The sequence below is a fragment of the Hemicordylus capensis genome, chromosome 5 (assembly GCF_027244095.1).
Source record: "Hemicordylus capensis ecotype Gifberg chromosome 5, rHemCap1.1.pri, whole genome shotgun sequence".
Lineage (NCBI taxonomy): Eukaryota > Metazoa > Chordata > Lepidosauria > Squamata > Cordylidae > Hemicordylus > Hemicordylus capensis.
Window position 1 is genome coordinate 231523651 of NC_069661.1, and position 26770 is coordinate 231550420.

Consider the following 26770-nt stretch of genomic DNA (forward strand, 5'->3'; position numbering starts at 1 on the left):
CTGTGGACTCAGCAGTCAGTGGCACTCATCTGGGGGAGGAGGAGAATGTCAGTGACCACTCTTTCACCCAGAATCATTCTGTATCCCCTGAAAATATGTCCCTGAGGGCTGCACAACCCTCAGGATTTCAGCCACCAGATCTATACAGATTCTACTGTCTTACTTGGGTTTTCAAGAGAAGCTCACGTCAGAGATGCCACTGAAATTTCAACTCAAGCAAAATCTGAAGAAAATCTGGAGGCTCCTCCTCAAGTGAAACATCTCAGAAATGCCAAGAGAAGCCAAAAGGCTATTAACACGAGCAACATTTTTTCAAGGGAGTTTCCATATCCCTTGTTCACTTGATTAATGGTTTTGGGGGATTTGAAAAATATTGCCCTAGGCACAACTTCAGCACTAGTCAGACCTTTCCAGGTCTGGATAGTTTTTGTTTTGTTCCTCAAGCAACAAAAGAGCAACATTGGTACCAATGGCAGCTTCCCTCCCAGGACAAATAGAGGCTGTGTGTGTGTGCACATGTCAAAATTTGGACTGTGGCAGGAGGCTGAAGGATGAAATCCACTCACCCAATTCTGATAACAAACCACCCTGCAACTGCTAGCTCGCAAATGAAAACCAAACACTGAAGGGCCAATGGCACACTTACTCTAATGTGTAGCTTGGTCCTTACTTTCGAGTAAGCCAAGATAGGACTAGACTCCTTAAGGGATTAGCCTTACTGTCCATCTATGGGCAGATGTGATGATGCAGATCCATAGATATCCTTTGGGCTATTTCACATTAGGGACATAGTGTGCTACCTTCCTTATCCTGAGTTAGACTAGGGATTCCCAACCTGTGGTACTCCAGATGGTGCTGAACTGAAACTCCCATCACCCCCAGCCACAATAAACTGTAGCTGGGGATGATGGGAGTTGTAGTTCAGCAACATCTGGAGGAGTACTGGTTGGGAAAGAATACAAATATGATGGATATTTATATACCACTTTTCAAAAAAGTTTCCAACGTGGTTTACATAGAGACTAGCTGGGCCGGGCGCAGAGCACCTGCGCCTCCGGCCAGCCCACTCACTGCCTCTGTTCCCCACCCCACACCAGCATGCCCGGGTTCTGCTCCCCCCCGCCCGCTTCTCCCCTCCCCACTTTCTGGCTTGTAGGCTGGCCAGAAAGCCAGCATGTCACCTCCTCCCACCTCCTCCTCCCGGCAGCCGGCTCAGGCCAGGCTGGTCCGCCACTGCCATTGTCTCCTGTCCCCATTGCTGACCCCCAGGCAGCTGCTCTTGCGAGAGCTGCCATGCATGGGATTAGCGATGGGTACGTTTAGGAGAATTAAATATATGCTAGCTGACCTGGCGCAGGGTATCTGCGCCCCTAGTTCTCCTTATCTCCCCCCTCCTTTCAGCTGTTCTCCCCCCTCCCTTCAGCCCCAGTTTGTTCTCCCCTAACGGCTGACTTGGCTGCTGCTTCCTCTTGCTGGCCCTCGCCTTCCTCTCCCCCTCCCCTCGCTCGCGAAATCTCACGAGAACTGCCACACATGGGATTAGCGATGGGTATGCCTTAGAGAGAGAGAGAGAGAGAGAGAGATATGATAGATAAAATGGAACCCCTAAGTTAGACCATTGGTCCATCTCACTAAGTATTGTCTATACTGACCAGCAGTCAGCATTTCAGGTAGGATCTTTTCGTAGTCCTATGTGGGGATGCCTGGGATTGAACCTGGGACTTTTTTCTGCATGCAAAGCAGATGCTCTACTACTGAACTATGGCCCCATCCCCTGTAAGCCCTGCCTCACATTTTCCCTCCCTGGTGTCATGCTCTAAAGCAGGGTTTCTTAACCTTGGCCCCCCCCCCAGATGTTGTTGGACTACAACTCCCACAATCCCCAGCCACAAAGGCCATGTCTGGGGATTCTGGGAGTTGCAGTCCAACAACATCTGGGGGCCCAAGGTTAAGAAACCCTGCTCTAAAGAGTATAGCATTTCCTACAGGATCCTTGACGGTGTGGAAGGCTTCCATGACCCTGGCATTTTCTGACTACTGCTGCCATCTGCTAATGGCAGGGTTCCTTAAGGTCACAGCAAACAAACCTTTTGTGTGTGGTTGGAATCAGCAAATGATGATTCACAGTTGTATAACATTAGCTGAACAAACATTTATTATGCCTCTGGTGGGAAGACAAACGATGCAAAATATATATTCCCAGGAGTCTGTCGATTAACTGATGGCTAGTACCTGTGTCAGAGCTAACTGCCTTCCATCCAGTTACAGGGCCTGGGGAACTGCATGACACTTAATTACAGCTGGCTCACTGCTGTTCTAATTGGCTGTAATTGGTTCATGTGATGACTGATGCAGAAATTATTGTAGATCAAATCTGCAGACGTGGCAATTTTAATATAGCCAGGCTAACAAGGAGCTGTTAGCACTTACATTTGTGGGATGCTCACCCAATGGCAGGAATGTGAATTGAAAGTTGGGCTAATGCTGTGCTGGTATCGGTAGAATATGCTGGGGCTGTTTGCCCCCAAGTCTGGAGAAATGTAACCTTGGCATTCCACAATAGACAATATCACTAGGTACTGGCTATAACTCAGCAGCATCTTAGTCTGTGGCATGGTCCAGTTTGCTGTTTAAAGCTCAATATGAAATATCCGGTAGAAGGCATAGGTTCCTGGATTGGCCTATGTGCTGCTGATGTCACTATAGTCCTTAACTATGCACTTATAGAGCCTTTCCCTTATTGCTACCCCTAGTGGGATGCAACACTGAGAGAGTTCTAATAGGGATGGAAGGTTGGATACAGGAAAAAAGGGATGGAAATATCCTAGATGAGGTCTCTTACCACAACATATCATAACCATCTGTATTAACCTCCAAACAGTAAGAAGGTGCAGATAGGAACATAGGTCTATCTAGCTCAGTATTGTCTTCACAGACTGGCAGTGGCTTTTTCAAGGTTGCAGGCAGGAATCATTCTCAGCCCTATCTTGGGGAAGCCAGGGAGGGAACTTGGAACCTAGATGCTCTTTCCAGAGTGGCTCCATCCCCTGAGGGGAATATCTTCCAGTGCTCACACATCAAGTCTCCCATTCATATGCAACCAGGGCAGACCCTGCTTAGCTAAGGGGACAAGTCATGCTTGCTACCACAAGACCAGCTCTCCGTCCTGAAAAAGGAAATACAATGGTTCCCTGTAATGTGTGTTAGCAATTGAGCAAGGTTATATCACCAAAAGAGTGACTTTAAAAATAATAATAATTAGATGGAACAATTCCAGGTTCCAAGCAGATAATGCTTGAATGAAGAGCCTCTTGACAGTCAAATGTTCTTTTGCTGCCAAGTACAAAATTGATCCCTAACACCCCATTACCTCTGAGCTACAGATCCTTATGCTGTCAGGAATATATATATATACAATATTAAAGCCTCCTATGACCTCCCGAGGAAAAAGCCAAAAAGGCAGAAGCAGATTGGGACTGCTGACTCAAGCAGATTGTCATTTCAGGTCGCAATATATGGACTATCCACACAAGGGGAAGATATTTTTCACAGCTAAAAGAGGTATAACTCACTATTTTCCCTTTAAGCAGAGACTTCTAATGGCCACAGTGCTATTTTAGGGGGAATCACTACTCAAAAGAATGGCAAAGCATATCTGAAGACTGATATTTAGAGACCAGCTAAAATAATTTGGTTTGATCAGGGGCGTAACAAGGCTGGAGTGGGCCCAGAGACGAAATTTTAAAACGGGCCCCTCGCTGATACTCACACACACACTTCACATGTGACTTGCCTCTGGGGGGTGGGCTCGAGGCGTGGGGGGCCCCAGGCAGCTGCCTCCCCTTGCCTAATAGTAGTTACGCCCTTGGGTTTGATCTAGGAACCATTAGGTCATTTCTTTCAGTAGTGTAGCCATGTTAGTCTGTTGTGGCAAAAACAATAACGAATTTTATGGCATTTTAAAGACTAACACATTTATTGGGACATAAGCTTTTATGGAGTATACTGTAATCCACAGAAGCAATGATCAATTCGTTAGGCTTTAAGGGTCACCGCAAGGCCCTTCCTTGTTTTTACCAGGTGAATTGTTGCAGAGATGGGAAAGTGAACTTGAAATTAATTAAACAGGTTTCATAAATGTGGAACTGCAGCCACATTCCTGAGAAGTTTTACTACATTTACTTTGACAGCTGCTACCAAACTTTGCCTTAAGTGAACTGTGGGGTGAATTTAGAGGTTCCTGCCGTGGTGGAACGAGTTATTTCCATGGAGGCTAAAAAGAGCTGAACAGAATGAAATTCCTTAGAAGGCTTCAGATGTCCCTTCCTGAAATGCACCAAACAAGAGCCAAGTGGGGCAGTCACCTCAGGTGGCAGATTACTGGGGCACTTGCTGTGCTGGGAAGTGCCTCCTGTCACTGCCATCAGAGCAGCTCTGAGACCAATCTCACCCCTGAAATCTATGCAAGGAGAGCCTCTCATTACACTCCTAGCAAGCTTACAAGAAGCACGAGGAGAGAAGATTTATTTATTTTATTTTTATTCATTTTACATGCCACCTGACTCCAAAGGCTTTAGGCGGTTCACAAAAAGAAACACAGCAACAACAAATAAGACAAATTGTTAAAACAATTTAAAACATTCAGAGATTACTAAAAGCCTGGCTAAAAAAATATGTGTCTTAAGGCCTCTTTTAAAGGCTGGTAAAGCCACCTAATGGTGCAGCAGGGAAGCAAACCAGAGGCTGCCGGTTCGAATCCCCACTGGTATGTTTCCCAGATCATGGGAAACACCTATATTGGGCAGCAGCAATATAGGAAGATGCTGAAAGGCATCATCTCATACTGCGTGGGAGAGGCCAATGGTAAACCCTCTTGAATTCTACTAAGAAAACCACATGGCTCTGTGGTCGCCAGGAGTTGACACCGACTCGATGGCACAACTTTACTTTACTTAAAGATGTTAGACCACAACCATCTATAGGGAGTGCATTTCAGAGCACGACTTCAGAAAAGGCCCGCTCCCAGTGGTGGATTAACAGAGAAGCAGAATAGGCATTTGCCTACGGCAGCAAAATTTGAGGACCAGCAAATTTTGTGTTCCTCAAATTTTGTTGCCCCTCTCTGGTGGCAGCTGCTGCAGTGAGATCGGGAAGGGGGGAGAGGGGAAAGTCCCCGTTCACCTTTTTTTAAAAAAGCTGCTGTGTGGTGGGTTGGGCCATGGCGGTGGCCCCAGTGACTGTGGGGAGGGGGGCGAGGGGAAGGTTTCCTCCTTTGCCCTCTAAAAAACACTGCTGCCAGTGGTGGGATGAGGTGCAGTGGCACCTGTGGGGAAGATGGGGGGGGTGAGGAGGGGAGATTTCCCCCTTTTACCATTTAAAATGACCCTGCACGGCGGGATGAGGGCGGCGAGCTCCTTCCAGCTCCGCTCCTCCCAAGTGACCGAACGGGCCTCTCTGCAGTGCAGCCCATTTTGGGCCTTCCTCCGCATGTGCGAAGGAGGGGAGAGCTGGAAGGAGCTCGCCACCCTCACCACCCCATCCCACCGCACAGCATTGTTTTAAAGTGAAAAGAAAGTATTTAAAGTGTTTTTTAAGTAAAAGGGGAGACTCTCACCCCATCTCACCCCCCGCAGCCATCACACCCCATCCTGCTGCCAGCAGCAGTGCTGTTCGGAGGGCAAAAGGAGGAACTTTCCCCTTGCCCGCCCTCCCCGCGGCCACTGCCATGCCCCATCCCGCCACGCAGCAAAGTTTTCTCAAGAAAGTGAAAGGGGAGCAAAAAGCTTAATCCACTCCTGCCCACTCCTGAGTCACCGCCAGATAAGCTGGCGGCATCTGGAGACGGACCTCTCCCGATGACCTTAATGTGCAGTGGGGATCATGCAGAAGGCGGCTCTCTCCCAGGGAACCCGAGAGAGGCTGCTGACAACCTTCCCTGCTCCTGATCTCCTGTGCCACTTTCAAAGCTTGCAAGTTTGGGTTTGAAAGGGGGCTGGCCCCCGCTAGGGGCATGGGGCAAGGCAGTATTAGGTGCCCTGCTCAAGGCACTGAAATACCTTAGATCATCCATGCCACCCAAACATGAACGTCCAGTGCTGTACATGGACACAGTTGATCACTTTTATAACATGCAGTCATGTCATCCCATCAGTTGTTTTCTTCTTTTTTATAAACTAAAAGCCCACTGTAGGTTTAGCTTTTCTTCATGAAGAAGCTGTTCCAAGTGATCATTTTAATTAGGGATGTCTGTGCTGTCTCTGGCTTGTTGTGAAAATTAATTGGGCTTTTTGAATTTTCAAGTCAAATCCTCGAATAATTCTTGAAGTTTTTTTTTAAAAAAAATAATATTCCGATTTGGACACATGAAAAGTCTCATTTAACTTCTTTCCCCCTTCCCAGCCAGCCCCCCACATCACTGAGGGGAAAAAGCTTTAACTTGAGGAAAACAGGAAAGAGTCAGGTGACAGAGGACTCCATTCAGGATGAGAGAGGCAGGAGAGTGGAAGAAGAAGGGTGAGAGCACCATTCTGAGTCTGGCCAAGCTTGGATGATACTGGACTGGTTCAAAATGGAACAGTCTTTTTGATTTGAGGAAGGGCTGCATTTTGAGCTCTCCTTGTCAGAGTCTCACACGATCCCTAATTTTAATTTTCCCTCTCCCATAACACTAGAACCAGGGGCCATCCCATGAAACTGATTGCCAGGAAATCTAGGACCAACAAACAGAAGTACTTTTTCACACAACGCATAATCCACTTGTGGAATTCTCTGCCACGAGATGTGGTGACAGACAACAACCTGGATGGCTTTAAGAGGGGTTTGGATAATTTTGTGGAGGAGAGGTCTATCAACAGCTACTAGTTGAAGGGCTATAGGCCGCCTCCAGCCTCAAAGGCAGGATGCCTCTGAGTCCCAGTTGCAGGGGAGTAACAGCAGGAGAGAGGGCATGCCCTCAACTCCTGCCTGTAGGCTTCCAGTGGCATCTGGTGGGCCACTGTGAGAAACAGGATGCTGGACTAGATGGGCCTTGGGCTTGATCCAGCAGGGTTGTACTTATGTTCTTTTCCCTCGTCTTTTTTCTAGCAATGCCTTTTCAGTTTCACAGTCATCAACTGATGCTTCCTCCACTCACCAAGTAATGAGCATGCTTGTGTGAGCATAGCCTCAGGCTGAATTATTCAGCGTTAGCACCTGGCCAGTGGTACACCTGGCCATGTAGTGATTTGGACCCAGACACCCACATCCAAGTCCAGAACCTACCCACTGAACCATGCTGTGGTCCTACACACTCTTAACACTTCTACTACCCATCCCCAATTCCTGGGACTCCTGAACTCTGAAATATCATAGTCCCTTTGAGGCATATGAATATTCATAGAGCCATGTTATCTGTGTATATGCTTCTTTTTTTCATTCACAGTAGCTACATTATTAATACGCCCTAAAACTAGTGACTGCTTTACATTTAATTGTAGAAACTGAGGCTGCAATTAAATTGAATTTCAACTCTTCTACATGTTTTAAATACCCTAGTAGCACGACTAATGCTGAGCATGAGGCATTTTAGAGTCCTTAGTCTATGGGTTTTGGCTAGCAAGGCTAACATTACCAGGGACTTGCTGATGGAATCATTCACCATGTTCTTTAACAGGCTTGTTCACATGACTGTCTTGAGGTGGGTAGGAACCCAGCCAAGCTGCTACTGCCAAAACTGCTCCAGCTTCAGGATCATAGTGTGTGCTTTGCAGCCTAGTGTGTCCATGGTTGGCAGTCACTGTATGCCCACCTCTCTATGGTATCCATGCAGGGGGGTGGGTGTGCTGAGTGCTGGTGGCTGGGTAGAAGAGGTATGAGGGTTCTTATGACTGGAAAATCATGGGAAGAGATCTCTCCTCTCCTCCACCCTTGGTAAAATGCTGGATACAAATGATTGGTAACCCTGCTGGGAGCAGCCTGGGCTGGAGTTCAAGGAATGGGTTCTGATTATCATGCAAGTCAGCTTATCCCACCCCTTAACCCCAATTTTAACAGTTGTATGGGCCAGTCTAGTGAATCTGCAAAGTGTGTGTTGAACCAGACATTTATAATACTGAAAAAAAAAATAAGTCCATAGCATGAGAACTAAGGATATTTTCTGACCTTCTCCACAATTAGATTTTTTAAAAATAAAATAAATGCACACCACTCACCCTCTGTCTGTCTAGTCCCATGACAATTTTGTCTTCGTGTTTATTTAAGCGACACATTGTAAGGGTTAGTATAATCAATAGTTGACTGAGCTTGTGTGTGTCTTGTTTGTCTAGAGCAATAACTTTCATGTACATATTTGCACCAGGCAGTAGTCTCCCAATCGTTCAGTCATGAGAGCTGGAGAAAATTGCTAACAAAATGAAATCGGATCCTGCCCCCCCCCCCGCCCCATTGTGGCTTTTTCAAATTCACAAATCAAAACAGAACAGCAGTTTGTCTCCCTTTGAGTACACTTGCCTTAGCTATTACGACTGTTCTCACAATCCTCAACAGGGTAGGGGACGCCTCCTACCTTAATTGGAGAGTTGTGTGCACTCCTGTTTTCTGCTCATCTGTGAATTAAAAACAAGCTTGGAGGGCTTTTCCTCCTACCTCCTTCAGCTGCTGGGTAGGAGGGAGACCTGGTCTTTGAGGACTGTTGGGGCAGCTTCCCCTACACCTCCTCAGGAGTACTGACAGAAAGAAAGAGGAGAACTGATCTTGTGGTAGCAAGCACAAATTGTCCTTTTTGCTAAGCAAGGTCCACCCTGCTTTGCATTTGAATGGGAGACTACATGTGTGAGCACAGTAAGAAATTCCCCTTAGGGGTTGGGACTGCTCTAGGAAGAGCATCTGCATGCTTTTGTGCAGAAGGTTCCAGGTTCCCTCCCTGGCATCTCCAAGAGAGGGCTGAGAAGTACTTGGACCTGAGACAATACTGAGCTAGATGGACCAATAGTTTGACTCCACATAAGGCAGCTTCCTATGTCCTTATGTGCCCTGAGAGGAAGTCAAGAAAGACGTTGCCCAGGCCAGGGAGTTGCTGTCTTCAAAAGCCTGAGATAACACAACTTTGTAAAACTTATGTAATTTGTTTATTTTTAATACTGTAAACTGCTTTGGGTGCCTCGGTAAAGGGAGACAGGTGGAATAAAAGTCCAATAAATAAATATTTGTTTTATAGCTGCTTCCCTCATAATACAAAATAATCTTAGTTTGTTTAGCTAATACTTTATTTCAGGAACAACTCCGTTTTCTCCATCTCCAGAGGAAAGCTGGTCTTGTGGTAGCAAGCATGACTTGTCCCCTTAGCTAAGCAGGGTCTGCCCTGGCTGCATTTGAATGGGAGACCACATGGGAGCACTGTAAAATATTCCCCTCAGGGGCTGAAGCCGCTCTGGGAAGAGCAGAAGGTTTCAAGTTCCCTCCCTGGCATCTCCAGATAGGGCTGAGAGAGATTCCTGCCTGCAGCCTTGGAGAAGCCGCTGCCAGTCTGTGAAGACAATACTGAGCTAGATAGACCAATGATCTGACTCAGTCAGGGCCGGATTAAGGGCAACTGATGCCCTAAGCACAGCACAACAATGGTGCCCCCCTCGGCCCCCTCCATTGCTTAACTGACCAGACATTAAAACTCAAGCAAATTATTTACTTATACCTTAATATTTTTTTAAATTTTTAAAAGTTTTCTTCTAGATTTTTTAAGGTAAAACAAAACAGTTCCACTGCCTATAATTTCATATAAATAGCTGCAACAGAAGGAATGATTGAGAAAAATATTTCATCTTCAAGGTCAGACACCATAACATACGACCATCTTTTACGTGAAGTTTTATCAATATTTTGTACTTCTCTTTACAGTAATCTTTTGCAAATCAATGACTTTTTACTTCAAATACATAGTTTAGTAGTTTCTGAAAACATTAGTTGCTCACCGAGCCAAAGAAAATGTTTTTTTAACGATGCAGAGTAAAGTCGAACATGGCAGATAAAAACAATTACAAAAAAACGACTAAAGTTGAGTGTGGCAGTGAAATGCAAGGTAGCAAAAGAAATGCAAGGTGAAAATAAGGGAGGCGAAAAGAGAGTTTGAGGAACATTTAGCTAAAAGTATCAAGGGGAATAATAAAAACTTCTATAAATACATCAGAAGTAGGAAAACTGCCAGGGAGGCTGTTACCATTAGATAATGAGGGAGTGAAAGGGATTATTAGGGAGGATAGGGAGGTTGCAGAGAAGCTCAATGAGTTCTTTATGTCCAACTTCACGGCAGAGGATACAGAGCATATACCTGTTCCTGAACCAGACTTTTCAGGGATGGAGGCTAAAGAACTGAGTCAGATAGAAGTGACAAGAGATGATGTTCTAAACTGTCTGGAAAAACTGAAAAGTAACAAATCGCCAGGGCCAGATGACATCCATCCAAGAGTCCTCAAAGAACTCAATGTAAAATTGCCGACCTCTTTGCCAAAATATATAACTTATCTCTGCAATCAGGCTCTGTACTGGAGGACTGAAAAGTAACAAATGTAACACCGATTTTCAAAAAGGGATCCAGGGGCGATTGGGAAATTACAGGCCAGCCAGCTTAACGTCTGTTCCAGGCAAATTGATGGAAAGCATCCTCAAGGATAAAATTGTAAAGCACATTGAACAGGCCCTGCTGGGGGAGAACCAGCATGGCTTCTGCAAAAGGAAATCTTGCCTCAGAAACCTTTTGGAGTTCTTTGAGAGTGTCAACAAGTGTGTGGATAAAGGTGATCCAGTTGACATAGTATACCTGGACTTCCAAAAAGCTTTTGACCAAGTTCCTCATCAAAGACTCCTGAGGAAACTTAGCAGTCATGGGATAAGGGGACAAGTACATGTGTGGATTGCTAACTGGTTGAAAGACAGGAAACAGAGGGTAGGGATAAAAGAGTTTTCACAATGGAGGGAAGTAAGAAGTGGGATCCCCCAGGGATCTGTACTAGGACTGGTGCTTTTTAATTTATTCATAAATAATCTAGAAGTAGGGGTAAGCAGCAAGGTGGCCAAATTTGCAGATGATACCAAACTCTTTCGGGTAGTGAAATCCAAAACGGATTGTGAGGACCTCCAAAAGGATTTCTAGAACTGGGGGAGTGGGCGACAAAATGGCAAATGCTCTTCAATGTTGGCAAGTGTCAAGTGATGCACATTGGGACGAAAACCCCTAACTTCAAGTATACGCTGATAGGATCTGAGCTGTTGATGACTGACGAGGAGAGGGATTTTGGGGTTGTGGTGAACAGCTCGTTGAAAGTGTCTACTCAATGTGCGGCAGCTGTGAAAAAGGCCAATTCCATGCTAGGGATCATTAGGAAGGGGTTTGAAAATAAAACTGCTAGTATTATAATGCCTGTATGCAAAATGATGGTGCGGCCACACCTGAAGTACTGCTTACAGTTCTGTTCACCAAATCTAAAAAAAGGACACTGTAGAACTGGAAAAGGTGCAGAAGAGGCCAACCAAGATGATCAGGGACCTAGAGCACCTTTCTGATGAGGCAAGGCTACAACACCTGGGGCTATTTAGTTTAGAAAAAAAGACGACTGCGGGGAGACATGATAGAGGTCTATAAAATCATGAGTGGAGTGGAGAAAGTGAATAGAGAGAAATTATTCTCCCTCTCCCATAACACTAGAACCAGGGGTCGTCCCATGAAATTGATTCCAGGAAATCTAGGACCAACGAACAGAAGTACTTTTTCACACAACGCATAATCCACTTGTGGAATTCTCTGCCATGAGATGTGGTGACAGCCAACAACCTGGATGGCATGCCCTCAACTCCTGCCTGTAGGCTTCCAGCGTCATCTGGTGGGCCACTGTGTGAAACAGGATGCTGGACTAGATGGGCCTTGGGCCTGATCCAACACTGCTGTTCTTATGCAGTGAAAGAGTTAAGGCCATGATAGCTAGGGGGGAAACTCTGTGGTGCCCCCCTTCCCTTGATGCCCTAAGCACGTGCTTGTTTTGCCTTATGGTTAATCCAGGGCTGGACTCAGTATATGGCAGCTTCCTTTGTTCCTTTCCCTCCCTTTTCTTTCTGACCCCCCTCCCTCCGCCCCACACACTCTCTACAGGATCACCACGGGGACAAAGTTCTAATCAATGAATCATAAATGACTACCAGATAGAATGCAACAATATTCCATGTGGAAATCCCCTCACCCCACGTTATCTCCATTTCTGTTCCTTCACTGTTGCTTCCTCCACATTCAGTTGTGTGCTAAGATTGTGCATTTGATACTGCTGCCAGCTCCAATCTGGCCTGTCCTTAAATGGACTCTTTGGGCTATTTTTACTTTTATAATGCAGAAAACCATTCATTGCATGTAACGGGAGGCCTGTTGAGATAACATCCTCCACAGCCACATCTTGTTAAAAAGCACTACTGCTTGGAAGTACAACTATGTTCCTCATTCATATTTAACTGCTGAATTCTCTTTTTTCAAAATGTGTTGAAAAGTTAACCTAGTTGTGTGATTCCTTAAAATTAAATAAAATAAAAATGAAAGGTGGTTAGTCAGAGTATTAGCTATTTCAGGAAAGGTGTTAAAGGTTTAACAGAAGAAGAAATGCTACATTTACCTGAATTCAAGACTAGTTTTTTCCAAATACTTTGATAGAAACTGGGGGGGGGGGGGGAGAGCAGTCTTAAATTTAGTGTCCTCTTGCTTTTGAGTAAACAGTATAACATATTTAATCCATATTTTTAAGGGAGTCATCTTAAATTCAGGGTCACCTTCACTTGGGGTAAATATAGGTATACTCGACATTAACATGAGTTTGTGTGTGTGTGTGTGTGTGTGAGAGAGAGAGAGAGAGAGAGGGAGGGTAAGGGAGAGAGAATATGTAACCTTTTGGTGCTGTGTTAACGGTGAATAAGGCTGCAGAGCTAATTTTTGATTCCTAGACGAGGCCTTGCTAAACTGCTAAGAAGTTTCCTTAAAGAAAGCTAATCTTGAATTGTAAGCTCTTTGGCGTCATAAACTTGCCAATGTAACTCTTTAAGGTACTATGTATCCTGATGGCAAGATATACAGGAAGTGTGTCAGTCAGTTATGGCTGAAGAAAAAAACTTATTACGAGAGGAGAGCTGGTCTGGTAGTAGCAAACATGACTTGTCCCCTTTGCTAAGCAGGGTCCACCCTGGTTGCATATGAATGGGAGTCTACATGTGTGAGCGTAAGGCAGCTGACTTGGCAGAAGGCAGCTTCCTATGTTCCTGTGACCATCAAGTACGAATACCTTGAGACTATCTCATCAGCCCTTTCCATATGTGCATGCATGTCACACACTGAATGAGCACATGTAGGGAGAAGGAGACAGGCGCTGCCACTTCTGCACATGCTCATTCAGTGCTTGAACAGCGTACAGCTATATTTAATTAATTTTATTTAACATATTTTTATACTGCCCCAAACTAACTGACGTCTCCATATCCATGGAAGCTATGGTTTGCATGATCGGGAACCCTCCCTTTTCAGGGTTCCAAACCCCACAGAGGAAGCCCAGCATGCAGTCTGCTCTTTTCAGGTACTGAACGAAGGGTTTGATTTCGCAGCCCCCCCCTTCATTCAATTGAATTGCAGGTGTGAAAATGGCCAGTAAAGGTCAGTGTGGGCCTTGTCCATGCTAACTGGGCAACAGGGAACCTTTTAAAGAAGGGGGCTCTTTTATAGTTAGCAGGTGGGTAGCAACGGTCCATTTTCAGCCCAGCATAGATAGCCAACCAAAATGATCAGGGGACTGGAGTGACTCCCCCAAGAGGAAAGACTGCAATGTTTCGGCTTTTTAGTTTAGAAAGAAAGTGGGTAAGGGGGAATATGATAGAGGTGTATAAAATTATGCAGGATCAAGTGGATCAAGTGGAGAGAGAGGTTTTTCTCCCTCTCCCATAATATTAGAACCTCCCAGGGTCATGTATTGGATCTAAGTGCTGGGAGATGCAGGACGGACAAAATAAAATAAAATAAAAGAAGTGACAACTTCTTTGCACAACATGTAGTTAAACTATGGAATTTGCTGTTGCAAGATGTGGCGATGGCCATTGATCCATAATGTTTTAAAAAGGGATTAGACAAATCCATGGAGAATAGAGCTATCCATGGCTACTAGCCATGATAGCTGTATATTTCCATCAGGATCAAAGGGACCATGCCCCTGGACAACAGGAGTGGGCCTTTGCCATCTTTCCCCTGCTCGCAGGCTGCCCTGATGTACCTGGCTGGTCACTCTGTGAAGTGAGCATAACATTAAAACATAACAGAAGCCCTGCAGGATCAGGCCCAAGGCCCATCTAGTCCAGCATCCTGCTTCACACAGTAGCCTGATCCAGAAGGGCTTTTATGTTCTTAGAGGGTCTTTTCAGGTGGCTTTTGCTGGTATCTCCCTTGTGTTTCTTTTTAGACTGAGAGTCCCTTTGGGACAGGAAACAATGATTTCCCCCATTTTGGGAGCTATGCAAACTGCTTTGAGACTTGTTGCTGCTGCTGAAATGCGATATTCACCTCCAGTGACTGGTGCTGGTGTCTATCTTATGTTTCTTTTTAGATTGTGAGTCCTTTGGTGACAAGGATCCATCTTATTTGTTATCTATCTATCTATCTATCTATCTATCTATCTATCTATCTATCTATCTATGTTAACTGCCCTGAGCCATTTTTGGAAGGGCGGTATAGAAATCGAACAAACAAATACTCTGAATAATAACAACAATAGCCTGCTTTTAACTGGGCAAAAGGCAGGCACCTTTGAAATTGGTGGTTCCCACATAGTTAGTGGGGAAAAGTGATTGTTCGTACTCAGTCCAGCATAGTGTCCTTCCCAGTGGCTGTTGCTGGTGCCTTGCTTGTCGTTCCTTTTACATTGTGAACCTCTCTGGGAGAGGGGTAATGTAAATTGCTTTAAAAGGACATTGTAGAACTGGAAAAGGCGCAGAAGAGGGCAACCAAGATGATCAGGGACCTAGAGCACCTTTCTGATGAGGCAAGGCTAAAACACCTGGGGCTATTTAGTTTAGAAAAAAAGACGACTGCGGGGAGACATGATAGAGGTCTATAAAATCATGCATGGTGTGGAGAAAGTGAATAGAGAGAAATTCCTCTCCCTCTCACATAACTTTAGAGCTAGGGGTCATCCCATGAAATTAATTGCCAGGTAATTTCGGACCAGCAAACACATAATCAACTTGTGGAATTCTCTGCCACGAGATGTGACAACAACTTGGATGGCTTTAAGAGGGGTTTGGATAATTTCGTGGAGGAGAGGTCTACCAACGGCTACAAGTCGAAGGGCTATAGGCCACCTCCAGCCTCAAAGGCAGGATGCCTCTGAGTACTAGTTGCAGGGGAGTAACAGCAGGAGAGAGGACATGCCCTCAATTCCTGCCAGTAGGCTTCCTGTGACATCTGGTGGGCCACTGTGTGAAACAGGATGCTGGACTAGATGGGCCTTGGGCCTGATCCAGCAGAGCTGTTCTTATGATAACTTTTTTTGGGTTGAAAAGCATAGCAACCAATAGATCAGGGCTGCACAACTTGAGCATTCCAGGAGCTTTTAGACTACAACTCCCATCATTTACCTCCCACAGTGACCAATAGTGAAGTAGCAATAGCAATAGCAATAGCACTTACATTTATATACCGCTTTATAGCCAGAGCGGTTTACAATTTTAGCATATTGCCCCCCAACATTCTGGGTACTCATTTTACCGACCTCGGAAGGATGGAAGGCTGAGTCAACCTTGAGCCCCTGGTCAGGATCGAACTTGTAACCTTCTGGTTACAGGGCGGCAGGGTTTTTTTACCACTGCGCCACCAGGGGCTCTTTTATGTATGATGGGACTTGTAGTCCAACATTGGCACAAGGGCTGAAATTGTGAAGCTCTGAGTTAAACCAATCTAATTTGTCCATAATCAGCCAACAAATGTTGGAGACAGAGTACATTCCTTCTGCATATATTGAGCAGAGTGACCATGGTGGTATTTCCACACTCCCAGTTACTAATAGAAAACCTGGCCACCCATATCTGGCTCCATTAATTTTTAAACAAAACATTAATCCTCGGGCACAAACCTAACCAGGTACTCGTTTGTACTTGATTTCATTGGACAAATATGGACAAATATTCACTGGACTTGACTACTGCAATGCGCTCTATGTGGGGCTGCTTTTGTACATAGTCTGGAAACTGCAGTTAGTCCAGAATGCGGCAGCCAGGTTGGTCTCTGGGTAATCTCGGAGAGACCATATCACTCCTATCTTAAAAGATCTACACTGGCTGCCGATATGTTTCCGGGCAGAGGTTTTGGTTATAACCTATAAAGCCCTAAATAACTTGGGCCCTGGGTATTTAAGAGAACGTCTTCTTTGCTATGAACTGCACCGCCCACTGAGATCATCAGGAGAGGTTCGTCTGCAGTTGCCACTGGCTCGTCTGGTGGCTACTCGGGGACAGGCCTTCACCATTGCTGCCCCGAGGCTTTGGAACACACTTCCTGCTGAAATAAGAGCCTCCCCATCGTTTACAACTTTTTAAAAGGCAGTCAAGACACATTTGTTCACCCAGGCTTTTAATTCGATATGTTTTAATTGTGTTTTAATAGTTTTAACTTTTTAAATTTTAATTGCTGAAATATGTTAATCTTTTTATTGGTTATTTTTATTGTTTCGTAAACTGCCCAGAGAACATGTGTTTTGGGCGGTATAAAAATATGCTAAATAAATAAATAATAAATAAATATAACACCAGTGCTTCTGGATACTTTTGTGGATGTGTGCCCTTGGGTTATGAAGGACACAGCTTTTGCACAGAGTTGGATGTTTCACTTAAGAAGGTGTGGTTTCTAAGTGCTGATCTATACTCTGTATAGATGATGGCCATCACCACTGTACCATTTCAGTCTACAGAATGGGGCTCATAGTTCAAATCCTACATTTTTAAAAATCCTCCTCTTCTGCTATGTAAGGGCAAAAGAACAGCCCTGCTGGATCAGGTCCAAGGTCTATCTAGTCCAGCATCCTGTTTCCTACAGTGGCCCACCAGATGCCTCCGGGAAGCCCACAAGCAAGAGGTGAGGACATGCCCTCTCTCTTGCTGTTGCTCCCCTGCAACTGGTATTTAGAGGCATCTTGCCTCTGAGGCTGGAGGTGGCCTATAGTCACCACACTAGTAGCCACTGATAGACCTGCCTTCCATGAATTTGTCTAAGACCCATGAATTTGTCTAAGAATTTTGTGTAAAGCCATCCAAGCTGGTGGCCATCAGCACATCCATGGCAGAGAGTTCCACAGATTTGTTTGTTTATTATATTTATGGTCATTGACCAAAACATTACATTCAACAATGACACACAAAATAAAATAAATTAACTGTTTAAGTGAATTAAAAAACAATACGGTAAAATACAACTACACTACAATTTCACAACTAATTTTTTAAACAGTCTCAACCTCCCAATTCACTAATCAAAGAGCTATGCAATATTGTTACCAGATAACAAAATTTGGCTACTGCACAAGAAACCGCTGCATCTTTAGCAGAGAGTAAAAATGGTACAAGAGTCTCATCAGGTTGCCCTTTCAACCTGATCATAAACGGACAAATCAATCGTTGTCTGATGTCCACAGATTATGTGCTGTGTGGAAAAAATAATTCCTTTTGTGAATCCTAAATTTCCTGGCCATCAGTTTTATGGGATGACCCTTGGTTCTAGTGTGGGAAGAACGTCTCCGTATCCACATTCTCAAACCATGCATACTTTCATAAACCACTTTGCAATTTTCTACTACTACCACTCAGGGGTGTAGCTATAATTGAGTGGATGGGCTCAAACAACCCAGGTCCCCCAGCTCCTCCCCTCCCTATTTTCTTCACTATCTCCTTCATTCCAAGGGGCCACCTCTCCTGCGGAGAGAGGTAAACATGGGCCCCCTCTCCCCTAGCTACGCCCCTGCTACCACCACCACCACCATCACCACGCTTCCCTGTCCCCAAAGGGTTTCCAAACTAAAAAGAAAACACAAGGGAAGCAGCAGCAACAGCCAATGGAGAAGTGTTGTGCTGAGGCTGAATAAGGCCAGTTGCTCTCTTCCAGCTAAGTATTAAGAAAACAGCCACTTTGAAAGGTGCCACTTTGAAATAGCCACTTTGAAAGGTGCCTATGAATGATAATATTACTACTGTTAAAATTAATAAAAATTGAATTTGAAAGGTGCCTCTGTGCTAGTTAGGAGGGGACTAACCTCCCTGTGTGTGGTTAAGTAGCCCACCAGAAAGAAAGAAAGAAAAAAACCCTGTGTGTGGTATGCTAGTTCACCAGAAAGGAAAGTTTAACGTGGTCCTTTCCCTGAAATGCTAGCTTATTACCACATACATGTAATGTTTAACGTGGTGTCCCAGTTGTCGTGTAAAGTGGTGCAGTCCAGAATTCTACCACCTCATTCAATGCAATACAGGGTTTCTCAAACTTGGGTCTCCAGTTGTTCTTGGACTTCAACTCCCACAATCCATAATTAAAGGCCATTGTGGCTGGGGATTATGGGAATTGAAGTCCAAGAATCGTGGATCCTTTTGAGAAACCCTGATGTAATATATAAAACAACTCTAAGAACCAGGTCGTGGAACCAATGTGGCGTAGGCAATGCTGCTGTAATAATTAGCCCTAAGTTACACGATGGGGAAAAGGAATATAGCCACGTTTATTCTTTCACAAACCTCTATTTTTAAAACTGAACAAATCTTTGCTTTGCAAGCTGTCCTGCACCTCAGCAAGGCATGTAATGCCATCGACAAAGCTGGTTAACTTAAAAACATAATATTTCACTGTTCCCTGCTTTTAGTCACCCACATCCTGAGCAGGGGACATCAAAGAAGTGCCGGAAAAGAAAATGGATAGTGTGCATGATATATTTTCCTTCCTCCCATGATTCAATGCACTTTTAGAACTTTGGGATAAGTGACTCCCAGCATGCTGCCTTTCTTACTGTACAAAGAAAAAAAAAGGGCAATGGAAAGAAAGAAACCAGAGATAAGATGCAAAGAGACCATCTAATTCTAATGCGCGTATCTATTTTCTGCATCCTAGAGGAAGAATTCCTGACCTTAGCCCCCTATATTTTGCTGGACTACAACTCCCATCATTCACAGCCACAAGGAAGCTGCAGCCAGGGATGATGGGAGTTGTAGTCCAACAACAAATATGGACTGAAATATGTGACCCCCTGCCCAAGGTTGAAAGATTTGTCTTAAATATTCTAGTTATTCTTGGACTAATTTAATCTGGATGTCAACCAGTGGCTGATAATAGATACTAAAAGCAATTTTAACAAGTGGTTGAGTAAAGGAAGCATTTTGGGGAAATACTGTGCCAGAGTAGACTCACATGGAGGAGCCCTGAACGCCAGCCCTGGTCTTCACACAGTGCATTTCTCCAAGTATCCGAAGGGCTGGACTACCTGCATGGAGAAAAACAATCTATTGTGTGAACCAGGCGTCAGGAAAATGGGAAAGTGCTTAAATGAACAATTTAATTTTGCCAGCTTTACAATTTGTCTCTGTCAAAGCACAGAGAAGATACAGTCAGAGTTCCCCACAGGGAGATGAATATAGCAGCTTAGATGAGTTTGTGTTTGCTCCTGTCACTGCCAAGGCAACACATATGTGAAAAACTTGCTATAACAGCTCTTGCTTCTTTTGCCAAATCTAGTTTTGTATGGAGGAGCTGAGAGGGAAGCGCATTCTCATTTATCAAATGGACCTACAGATATCTTTTGCTCCCCTCCTCCTGTTAAAGAGGTGAGGCTGAGAACTTGGTGGCGTTCCTTTGCACTCTGTCATCAACGTGCAGAGTGGAGCAAAGTTGTATTTACAGGAGGCCCACTTTATCCACAGGGCTTCCATTTCCACCTGTTTCCATGGATAATGAAACTGTGATTGTTGAAGATACCTTAACCCTATAGGGACTGGGAGTTAGGTTCCTAAGCACACTGAAGTGTGCTGAAATCACAATAAAAAGGGGATGGGAGTAGAAATAAGCACAGTACCTTGCTCTCCGGCTATGCCCCTCAGACGCCCCAAATCCTATAATTTTGGGGCTTTGGTGTATGTGGAGAAAAGAGTCACAAAATGGCTCTGTGCTACAAAATGGCAGCCAGAAATGAAGTCATTACCAGCCACTCAGGAACTGTAGATAGGCTCTATTTTCTATTTCTAGAAAATAGCTCTATTTTCACCCCACGGATAAAGAAACTGGGTGCCTATGACCCGACAGCGGATATGCGGAATTGCAGACAGAGAACCCGTTAATAAAAAGGGTCTGCAGTATTTCTTGTATGTATATTCTGCCTGTCCTCCAATTAACTCAAAGCAGTGCACATGGTTCTTCTTCCACTTTTATTTTCACAACAACCCTGTGAAGTAATCTAGGCTTAGAGTGGCTATGCCCACCATGAATGGGTTACTCCCTCCCACCCAAACCTCCTCCCATCTCTCTCCAGTCTCTTTTCCTGCCTCCACATAATCTCCAGATTCCCTCCAACCTTACCCAACCTCCTTCTTTGCCCCTGATCTCTTCTGATTTAAAGTACCAGCTGTTGCAAGCTTTATCTCTGAGCTCAAACCAAAGCAAGGGTGTTTTGCGGAAACTGCACTCCTATCTCAGGAAAAGTGTCCCCCTGTTTTAATAGGAAAGAGAGGTGCTGTGGGAAGATTGTCTCCATGGTGTATACTCGGGTTCTCTTCCACCACCTCATATATACACGTTAGGGGAGGAGAGCTGGTCTTGTGGTAGCAAGCATGACTTGCCCCCACAGCTAAGCAGGGTCTGCCCTGGTTGTATCTGAAGGGGAGACTTGATGTGTGAGCACTGCAAGATATTCCCCTCAAGGGATGAAGCTGCTCTGGGAAGAGCAGAAGGTTTCAAGTTCCCTCCCTGGCTTCTCCAAGATAGGGCTGAGAGAGATTCCTGCCTGCAACCTTGGAGAAGCCGCTGCCAGTCTGTGAAGACAATACTGAGCTAGATAGACCGATGGTCTGACTCAGTATATGGCAGTTTCCTATGTTTCCTATGAGGCAAACATTAAGGGCCACAGAATCTCCTTTCCACACAGAAGATCCTCATTTCAGTCGCTTGTATCTCCAGGAACAGCTGGCAAACATCCCATATGAAGCCCTACAGAGCCACTGTCACCCACTGTAGAAAATATTAGGCTAGATGTACAATACTATATTGGGTTGGGGCCACAGCTCATTGGTAGAGCACATGTTTTGAATGCAGAAGGTCCTAGGTTCAATCCCTGACATCTCCAGGTAGGGCTGGGAAAGGTAAAGGCAAAGCTGTGTCATCTAGTCGGTGTTGACTCCTGGTGACCACAGAGCCATGTGGTTTTCTTCTGTAGAATACAGGAGGGGTTTACCATTGCCGTCTCCCACACAGGATGAAATGATGCCTTTCAGCATCTTCCTATATCGCTGCTGCCTGATACAGGTGTTTCCCATAGTCTGGAAAACACACCAGCAGGGATTCGAAACGGCAACCTCTTGCTTCTTAGGCAAGTTACTTCCCTGCTGCGCCATTCAATGACATACAGAGACCCTACCTAAAACCCTGGAAGGCTGCTGCCACTCAAAGCAAACAGTACTAAGCCAGATGGACCAATGGTTTGCCTTGGTATGAGGCAGCATCATATGCTCATACACTACATCCCCCGCCCGCCATACCCAGCATTCAGGAAATGGCTCCACTGTGAGCCTCTCGGCAGCCCCAATTGGATGCAGCTTCACATTATTTCCCCCCATTCAAACTGTCCCTCTTCCTTCTAGGAATTCAGATATTTTGTAGCCAAATCTGGGTGGCTATGTGCTAACATCCCTGTTTTTAGGAAGAAAGGGTTTTGGGTGTTTTTTTTAAATGTCCCAAGTATAATCCAACCAGAGCAGTGAACACCACTGAATAGTTGCAAAGAAGTTAAGATCTTGGGTTTTTTTGGGTCCTCCCCCAAGCACCCTGTTTTCAAACAAAAAAGGTTCACTGGGTAACATTTGACTCAACCCTAATCCTAGCTGCACAAGTCAGTAACAATCATACCTCCAAAAGCATAGGGGAAACACACGCTTAAAATAAATCTGGAAATAACGTTTGGCTGCTGTGCTTTTTGAGTCTGATACACCATTACAAAAACAATGTATGGCAGAATTGCACTCCGTTTTCTATTTTAAAAATTCTAGAGAATAAATCAGTGTTTATTGGAAACAGCACATCTTATGGGGACAAATAATCTTACTCATGCGAAACAAACTTTGAATTCTTAAATGTCATCAGACCAATTTCAAATTAGATTGTAAGAGGGAAAATATATATTTTGTTTCCTACCCAACTGACTCACAGTTCACATTCTGCAAGCCTGCAATTCACAACTGCTTACAAACAAACTACTGACCAAGAATTAGCCCCATAAATTAGCTGACAATCATGATGTAAGCCATATGAATAATTAATCATAGTTTGACAGTCCAAATTATATTCTTTATTTTGGGGGCTTTCCCAGAAGCCGGGACTACTCCATGGAGATATCACTAAATTAATGTCAATTTTGCATCAAAGTCAGATTTGAAGAGGAGCACAAAGTCTTTGGGTTCACCTAAAGTTCAGAGTTATAGGCAGATCTTTATTTACGTTAATACATTATTTTATTTTTAATTTATATTTATTATTTTATTAGCCACTGATTATCGCCTAACATAATAACATAGGAAGCTGCCATATACTGAGTCAGACCATTGGTCTATCTAGCTCAGTATTGTCTTCACAGACTGGCAGTGGCTTCTCCAAGGTTGCAGGCAGGAGTCTCTCTCAGCCCTATCTTGGAGATAATGCCAGGGAGGGAACTTGGAACATTCTGTATGCAGGCAGGCAGATGCTCTTGCCAGAGCCACCCCATTCCCTAAGGGGAATTTCCCACAGTCCTCGCACATGTAGTCTCCCATTCAAATGCAAACCAGGGCAGACCCTGCTTTAGCAAAGGTGGCATGTCAATCTTGCAACCACAAGACCATCTCCCGTGCCTTAAGGATGCACCTGCACAATGAAAAAAGTTGTGCCAGCGCACGAAGATTGTGTAGCTGTGCAAAGAATTGTGGGGATTTTCAGAAGTACTTTTGCGCAAAGGTTCCTAGCCCAACAGATGAGGATGCCCACAGCTTGCACAACACTCGCTTGGAACACAAACCCCAGACAGTGCCACTAGCTAGCAAAGCAGCCTTGCACTAGGGCAACACGTTGGCGCATGTGCTTCATTCGTCTGCATATAGTGGCACAGCAATAGTAAGGGTGGCCCTGGGGTGAGAGGTGACACCTGCTGCCTGCCTTTGCAGCCCCTGCCACCCAACTGCCTCCACCCACTTCCACTACCGCCACCACCAGCCTGCCTCCTGTAACGGTCCAATGACATCACCGCACTGGCATGAGCATGCTGCCCACAAGAACAGGCGCTGGTGCAGTGACATCATTTGATTGCATCACGGCCCATAAAGATGGTGGGCTGGCAGCGGCAGGTGGGCAGCCGGGCAGCCAGCGGAGGCCTTGAAGGCAGGTGGTGGAGGGTGGCCCCCAGGCATTGGTGGCCCGTGTGCAGCTGCACCACCTCCCTTATTAGAGCTATGTGCCTGTCTGGATTCAGCCAATATTAAGAGTTAATTTGGAGGATTGTGTTCAGATGACGCATCTCTGGGTATTTTTGAGGGGAGCTAAAAGAGTTTCAGTAAGATTTGCTAAATGCTGGTGGCACAAGAGGTAAGGCACCAGATCCTAACTGCTGGGAGCTCTGGTTCCCCCTGCTTTTTCCATTCATATGTCCAAATGACTCTGCATTTTTGTTTGAGTATTTGATTTGCACTTTGTAATATGTCCTCCCCCCACAACAACCACTATTCACAGTGTGATTTCACATTTCCATTGCTGCGATCTATGCTTATAAACAATAAAACTGACTTGACAGAAAGATTAGCAGCAATTCTCAGCTGCATTTCTTTCATCTGCTCTTAATGTAGTCATTTGAGGAGGCCGAGGAAAATAGCATGCAGTATACCTTCTTCTGCCTGATTAGTAAAATTTCTGAATGACTATTCCCCATAGGACATCACTACAATGCTCCAGAAACTCTATAAGGCTTTGTAGGCATAAAATTCAAATTGACCAGCTGTGTTTTGATTGTTGGTTCCATTCTTAACAGTTAGATCCTCAATGAAATATCAGAAGGAAAATTCTGTTCTATGAGCACGAAAGAATTGTGGCTCTCAATAGCCCATCTGCTTTTGAGAATGAAATGGAGAGAATGAGAGTGAGCAAGACAGAAGGGTAGAGAGGGAAGAATGCAGTCAAGAAAGAACTCGGTGTTCTGGTTAGGTTTGCAAGTCAAAAAGTTTTCCAAGATGCTAGGAGTGTTGAATCTGGCACCGTAGGGGACTGACAGATGCATCCAAATCATGTGGGAGGCTATATTTTTATCTTCTGTGTGAAGGTTATATTTAGTGCCTAACAAGAACTGGTGCTCCTCACACTAAAATACTGTTCACGTGTTAGTGTGTATCATGGAAGAATCTCCCATACCTCCATATGTAGATTATGCTGAATACTACTGTATTTATCTGAGATTCAGATAAGACTAGGTTTCCCCCCCACATTCCTTGATGTTAAAAACTGGAGAGTCATCTTAAATTTAAGATTAAATTTAAAGCTTAAAGTCCTCTTTCTTTGGGGCAAATACAGGTATAATCTGTATTTAATTTAGATTAGCTGCATAATCTGTGTTTTTAAGGGGCTCATTTTAAATTCAGAGTCATCTTCTCTGCGGGTAAGTATAATATGATCTCAGCAATGCAAGGATGATTAGAGCAATGGAGATCCTCATAGCAGAGGTGCAGATATAAATGAATGAGGGGGGGGGAATGTTCCTGGGCCCATGAGGGAGGGGGGGCACTGACTGGGAAACAGCCTACTCTTCCCTTCCCCTCCAATCTCCCTGACTCAGTGGCAAGCTGCTGCCCCCTGATCAAAGTGTGGGGAATGTGTGGTTATTTGCATATGAGTGAGAGAAAGGGCATGCCCAGAAAGGTTGCCTTTTTCATCATATCCATAGAGTTCTTCTGCAGCAAAGATGGGGCGGGCAGCGAGAAGGTGGCAGGGGGTCCCCAGGAGCCCATCCTCACTTCTTGTCCCAGGGCCCACTTCAACGTTGCTATACCCCTGCCTCATTCACTGAAATGAGTGGCTGACATCCAGACTAACTTTACTGAATATTACTACTCAAGAGTTACTCTGAAGGACTACTTAGCACTTAGCAGTTACCCCCTGCCAACTGAACAAGAGGCACCTTATTAAAATGGCGATTCTCTTTTTTGAGGAGGAGGAGAGCAACTGGACTATCCACCCCCAGCACAGCATCCCTCCAGTGGCTGTTGCTGGTCTCTATCTTATGGCTGGTTTGTTTTTTAGATTGTGAGCTCTTTGGGAAAACAAGCCATTTTATTTATTTATATGTAAACCACTTTGGGAACTTCTGCTGAAAAGCAGTATATAAATATTCATTGTATTCATATCCGCACTTAATTTCAGTAAGACTACTCGGGAGTAATTTATTCTGGATGCCAGCCAATATATGTAAGCACTGGCAAAGGATGTGACAGACACATGCTTAAGTGCAGTCAAATTGCTTGCTCGTTCTGATTTTCAGACAGAAAAGCAAAAGCCAGCCGTGCTGTTTTTAAATAAGAAAGCAGGAGGTGATTGACTCTTCTTGATCACCTGGGGAAGGGACCACAGCTCAGTAGCCAAGCATCTTCTTTTTCCAAGTTTCCAAGTTCAGTCGCTGCCATCTTCAGTTAAAGCATCCAAAGGAGCAGGGTTGGCAATAACCCTGTTGGTTTGAAAGCCTGGAGAGCCACTGGGCTCGATGGATCAATGGTCTGGCATAGCATAAGGCAGCTTCAGATATGCCCTGTCTGCTGGCTTGAACCTTCACTGTACAAAGTTAGAATGTGGGTCACAAGCAGCAGAGCCCCCCTGCAGAGCTCCTTAAAATGTGCAACCAGACATCAAACGTGCAATTTTTTTTAAAAAAGCTCAAATAATGCACTGCGTGAGAGCGCAGTGCATTATGGGGATCCTTCCTCCCCTCCCGGAGTCTGCCCGTCACAGCTGCTTACAGCCGCGGCCGACACACAATCAAAAAGATGAGGTGAAGGAAGCACCGTCTCCCTTGAAGGTCATTTTGAAGGGTGGCTCTGTGGGCGAGTTTGCCACCGTGGTGCTGATGGGATTGGGCCTGATCCCGGTGGTTTACATGCACGTGTCAAACCGGGCCAGGATCCCTTAGCTTGGTTTTGCACGTGTGTGCGAATAGCCTCAGAGTTCACCAATGAATAGAACACTCTTCTGCAATCGTGCTGTCAAAGTTCTGAGGATTTTCTCCCAATCTGAGCTGTCAAAGGGCTCCCTAGGCAACATGGTATGTGTGTGCACAGCTCAGACAAATACACACAGGTGTGCATTGTAGTGGAGCATGCTGCACGTGTGAATGACATGCCCTTGTGCAGTTCTGAATTTTCCTTTTTAAAAGGCCTGATAGAAATGAGCCAAGTGTACACATTCCTGAGGATGTCTAAGGCTTTTCTTCTCTCCCTCCTGTTATCCTATGGCCGAAGTCCAGTATTTAATGTTCCCTGAGTTCCTGTTATA

At 44.9% G+C, this 26770-nt stretch overlaps 1 protein-coding gene across 5 annotated transcripts in view; it reads right to left on the reverse strand.

Annotated features, from left to right (window-relative positions):
• CHRM2 (cholinergic receptor muscarinic 2) overlaps nt 1-26770 on the reverse strand; it is a 228338-nt gene that overhangs the window by 11242 nt on the left and 190326 nt on the right. The window lies entirely within an intron of this gene.